General features: G+C 35.8%; 1 long non-coding RNA gene across 1 annotated transcript; it reads left to right on the top strand.

Moving 5' to 3' along the window:
* Window positions 1–2,121: 2,121 nt before the first annotated feature.
* On the top strand, window positions 2,122–4,859 carry LOC147076209 (uncharacterized). Its single transcript, XR_015069327.1, has 3 exons — window positions 2,122–2,268; window positions 2,843–2,980; window positions 3,850–4,859. It is a non-coding gene; the product is annotated as an uncharacterized LOC147076209 (long non-coding RNA).
* The last annotated feature ends 1,141 nt before the right edge of the window (window positions 4,860–6,000 follow it).

The following is a 6,000-nucleotide window of genomic DNA, read 5'->3' as shown; positions in this document are numbered from 1 at the left end:
GCTCCATTAAATGTATTGTTTGCGATGAATGGTCGTAGGGGCGTAACTCATCGTTGAGTCCCAACTCAACGAAAGACGGGGCCGCCAAATATTGTTTTTGGGTTTCAGCGTTGCGAACCCCCGCCCAATTATCTGTGTCGAACAGTTGGAGCCTGGTAAGTTCCGCCACCCGAGCTTTGTCTGACGTCGAAAAAGCAGGCTCCTGAACTATGACGCTGAATACAGGCAACGGAATCCTGTTGGGTTTTTCCGCTGTCTCAGGCCTTGCGGGCGGCCGTAAAAAACTTACCGGAGAGTCGATATTTACCGTCGGCCTCTGCGGAGTAGGCACCGCTGCAGGCAGGCCCTGTTGGGTCAAGATTGAAAAAATCTGTGATACCTTATTGTCAAGAGACATTACTGTTGCCCTCAATTCACCCACTGGATCGTCCAACAGCAATTCCGATTCATTCGAGTCGGTCTCCATCGCTAGTCACTCCGCGACGTTGTTGGCTTCATTACGCTCCATTATTGCACAAATTTCACAGTTAAACGTTTGACAAAATTTTCTCGCTTCGAACAAAAGCAATACAATCACACAATTGAATACCAAAGACAAAGCACGCCACGATACAAGCGTCAGTCCTGCCAGCCGGTAAAAAACAAGATGAACAACCAGAGAGGTAAATAATCGAGAAGAAAAGGGGGTAAAACGGGGCCAGCGCAGAAGAACACAAGGCAAAAATACGATCAACATCTCAAGGGACTTCAGAGTCAATAGCGAATAATATGATATTAGATAAGTACCCAGGTACTTTAGTACAAAATAAATCATAGCATTTTATGCGTAGGTATCATAAATTATTTAAACAAATAAGTTGGTTTATGACGATGTTGTTAACATTTATATTTCAGAGATTTCTTATGTGACATGTATTTGGGTCAAAAGAAGGACCCTCAATTGGGTGAAAATTAAAAAAAAACATTGAACGTGGTCAATTCGGTCATATCAATGATGCCGAATTAAACTACTTATAACAAGTTTTTAACTGAAAAAGTTTGACGGTTCAACGAACCACAGATAGGTGTGCTTTGATATTATATTGCCTAACCTTAAGTTTAAGAATAATTCTTTTACTTTCAAAGTTGGTAAAAGTGTTGGATGGATCTACAAATAAGACAAGTGTCTGCCCACACCTTTACTCACATAAGGTCAATATTATAATATAGACGACGTGATAATAATATTATCTTTCGGGATATTATTTTTCAAAATCGCTCACCTACCTACATAGTACTTTCCCAGGTACCTACCTATTTACTGTATTGTTAACCAAAATGATCAGAAGTCAATTATTGCATAATATAATTGCTTTCGGCTGCTCAGGTGGATCTAGATGAATAATTAATAACATTATTTGGAACTTACATAAATCTATCAACGAGCAAAAAACGTCTAAATCCGAATGAATTTAACTGACATGGGACAATTATTATCAAAAATTTAGCATTCTAGATCCAATCCAATAATTTTGGACATAAGTGGACTATGAATATTATTACGGGAAGGCGGCATGAGTAGATGTACCAAAGGAAGTTTAGTGTTGTATTTAATTTTTATAATATTGCAAAAGTGGCAACACGGTTATCTATTTTTGTCTATGGCGAAATACTTACGTCACGTCACGCCTACTACGTTCTGTGTGCCACGATCAACTTGAGGACCAATTGTATGCGTAAAATGGATATTAAACGCGAACTAAAAGACTCCGAACCTGTTGTACAAGGGAAGCAATTGTTTGAGGTACCTTTGAATTATTATCTAAACAGCCAGCTGCTTACCTACATAAAGCAAGAGGACGCCGACGAGGCTGGATACATTTTTGAAGTTAGTTTTTCATAACGGATTGTTGTATGTCGTAGTATTGTTTTTTTAAGATGCGTGTCGTCGGACGTTATTAACAGTGTATGTATTTTGTGTAATAAAAACCGCATGAAAATTGCGACACAGTTCCGAGCGGCCTACGTCAACCGTATATATCCCCACTTAGTTTTACTGCCAACACTGTCATAATATTTTTATATTTAATGTACTATTAAAATGTACTGTATAAATATTCGCTGTAATATTTTGTTTTTTAGAATATTGTATAAGACCCGACATCAAAAACATTGAAAAGAGATACTGAGCTACTTGACATCAAGACTGAGTCTATTGAAGACCTCAAATCCACATTCAATTATGAAGATCAGCAACAGGGTTGTTCTTATTCGGAGCGAGTGAATCGGGTAGGTACTTGTATTTTAAATACTGACAGAAATACTAATCGTGTAAAAACTTTAAGAGATGGAAGAACTGACAACACTCGAATATATGAATAATCTGTAATACCAATGAAGACAAAATCTTCGATTGCTAATTTCTTTCTTTCAACCATGTTTGATCCTAATAGGATCATAATGTACCTCAGTATAAATAGTAAAACTGCTCAAGTCCAATTGTTATATATCCCATTGATTTACCAACTGTCTTTATTCTACAACACGAATAAATGAAACGAACGGCTTGACCAATGTTGAATTTCCTAGTACGTAAATATTTTTTATTTGCTATGGTTTTTAACTGCCATGGTTCTGGCCATTCTGAATCCAATGTACACTGGACGTACCTACCTCTCAGTTGATACCTTTTCCATGCAACGTGCATTACTTTCTCTTTACGCATGTTTCTTCATGCGGCAGCTGCAGGCAAAATAAAGGCCCGCACATGTCTCTTCTAGAACAATCTCTTACCAGATTTTCCAATGCAAAAACCGTTTTTTTTTTATTTTTTAAATGTAATTATAAATTATTATTTTTTCAGAAGGCCGCTAAATAATCTGAAATTAATTTGCTGGTAGTTGATTTCAAAGAGGAATATGTTGAAGACATAATAAGCCAAAGCATCCATGAGGATCCAAAACCTGGTTCTTCTTATTCTAAATACACAATAGTAAATCAGGTGGGTACACAATATTTTAAGAAACTTAAACAATGCATGTAGGTAGTAATGACATGGAAAAGTTTATGTCAGAGGATTTATTTCAACTTTGAAATCACATATCGGGGCAAGTGAATATAAGGTACTTATATATTTTTCTTTTCACACGAAATGTTAGGACATAAATGTAGATGATATGGTTACTTCCACAAAAGTTAAAGTTTATTTAAATAATTGTCAATATGTCACGTGCACTTTGTTATTATTAGGTGTCTACTGTTTTATTAATTGGCTGAACTACGGATTCGGAGAATGTGAATACAAGATATTTTCGATCCTTTTCGCACGAGGTATATTATGGTAACTTCCGCAAACGTTAAAATGTCTGTAATAATTTCACCATCTGTAAACTGTAGTATTATTACGTATGACTGACAAAGTTTAATGTGCACTATTTTTATATAGGATGTTAGTAGCCTACCTCCACCCTTTGCCACTGGCCCCAAATTACTAGTGTTTTATAAAAATAGATTGGAGACTGCTGTTTTATTATGAACTCCCATAAGGTCAAGCGAAAACATGTAGCCAAATTCCGTATAAGTGTTATCTTTAGGTCTTACGCATACCTTAGAAATGGGCATCGGATGATAATTTATGTAGTGTTGGGAACATATTAAGCAATCGTCTGAAATTATATATTTAGGATCCATGCGTATTTACTTCAAATAAACATACTGATATAACTTTTCAACACACCCATTCTTTCTCTAAATTCTACCCTCTCTGTATTTAAATATTCCCACATATCTTTAGGTGTGTGATTTTTTAAATATTATTCTCTGATATACCTATATATGTTGTTTAATGCAAAATACTCCACGTTCTATTAGTTGATTCCTGCAACCGCTGCCATGACATATTCCGCTAGTCTCGGATTGCCAGAGAGGATCGTAGAAGTACAGGAGCCATACGATGAAATACAGATTGACTATCAAGACATTAAAAAAGAATTGGGGCTTAAGCATACACAATATAACGTCACAGATCCCAAATTATTAGTAGCCGTAATAAAGGTAGAGAAAAAATCGTTTAACAACAAAAATTTTGCTTGCAGTTTTTGTTTTGATTTTTTTGCATCGTCACTCCTATTGAAGCTTCACAAAGCTTGTCATAAAAAATCAATAACGGATAAAATGGATAAATTCAAAAGCATTCGAAATGATGTCAAGAATCTAAATATAATAAATCATTCTGATAAAAAGCCATTTAAATGCGGCCAATGTGAATACTCATGTAAACGATCAAGCAACATGAAATTACACAAAATGACTCATTCTTGTGAAAGGCCATTTAAATGTGATCAATGTAATTACTCTTGTATAACATCTAGTGATATGAAAAAACACAAAATGACTCATTCTGGTGAAAGGCCACTTAAATGTGCGCAATGTAATTACTCTTGTATAACATCTAGTGATATGAAAAAACACAAAATGACTCATTCTGGTGAAAGGCCACTTAAATGTGCGCAATGTAATTACTCTTGTATAACATCTAGTGATATGAAAAAACACAAAATGACTCATTCTGGTGAAAAGCCATTTAAATGTGCCCAATGTTATTATTCATCTACAACATCTAGTAAAATGAAATTACACAAAATGACCCATTCTGGTGAAAAGCCATTTAAATGTGACCAGTGTAATTACTCATGTATCGGATCTAGTGATATGAAAAAACACAAAATGACTCATTCTGGTGAAAGGCCACTTAAATGTGCGCAATGTAATTACTCTTGTATAACATTTAGTGATATGAAAAAACACAAAATGACTCATTCTGGTAAAAGGCCACTTAAATGTGCGCAATGTAATTACTCTTGTATAACATCTAGTGATATAAAAAAACACAAAATGACTCATTCTGGTAAAAGGCCACTTAAATGTGCGCTATGTAATTACTCTTGTATAACATCTAGTGATATGAAAAAACACAAAATGACTCATTCTGGTGAAAGGCCACTTAAATGTGCGCAATGTAATTACTCTTGTCTCCAATCTCAACATATGAAAATGCACAAAATGACTCATTCTGATGAAAAGCCATTTAAATGTGACCAATGTAATTATTCATCTAAAACATCTAGTAAAATGAAATTACACAAAACGGGCCATTCTAGTGAAAAGCCATTTAAATGTGACCAGTGTAATTACTCATGTATCCGATCTAATGTTATGAAAAAACACAAAATGACTCATTCTGGTGAAAAGCCTTCAAAATGTGATCAGTGTGATTACTCTTGTATACATTCTAGCAGCCTTAATAGACACAAAATGTCGCATTCTGTTGATAAGCCATTTTAATGTGATCAATGCAATTACTCATGTGCATGACCTGATACACTTAGATCGTATACAATGACTCATTCTGGTGAAATGCTGTTAAAATTAAATCTATAAGATTAGTCGTGTAATCAATCTTAACCTGAAAATTTTTGAAATATCACATTCTGGCGCAAAGCATTTTAAGGTTGTCGAATATTAATACTAATGTGTAAAATATTTTAATTTTTAATTATTTTGATCAGTGGCGGCCGGTGGTCTTCCGAATAGCATTTTCTGGTAGTGCGCAATGGTTTACCTTCTATACCCAGCATTGGAGCATAGGGAAAGCACAAGTTCACGCCACTTCCATCGGTTCAACGCCAACTCTTGCGCCTCCCGCCATGTCAGACCTGCAGCACGTAGGTTGCTTTTGTAGCCCCGCTGCAGGGTGAGGGAGGGCCGGCCATGGCAACGGAACCCTTTAGGCTGTGCCATAAGGGTGCGCTGTGTCACACTCCTTGGCGGCATCAGGAACACTTGTCCTAGCCACGTTAAGGTCGTAAAGCGTATCTCCATGATTACCTTAATCACCGAAGGCTGCCGTGTCAATAAGCTAAGATAATATCTTAGTGTAAAAAGCCGAAACGTTGAACTTCTCAGAAGGTAAATTAAATATATCTTTGTTTATTCATTATATTTCTTAAAAAGAGTTTTTAA

This window comes from Rhyacophila brunnea, unplaced genomic scaffold (assembly GCF_057557595.1).
Source record: "Rhyacophila brunnea isolate RB1 unplaced genomic scaffold, BYU_Rbru_1.0 scaffold_13, whole genome shotgun sequence".
Lineage (NCBI taxonomy): Eukaryota > Metazoa > Arthropoda > Insecta > Trichoptera > Rhyacophilidae > Rhyacophila > Rhyacophila brunnea.
The sequence above is the reverse complement of the archived record's forward strand: the minus strand, read 5'-3'. Positions and strand labels throughout refer to the sequence as shown.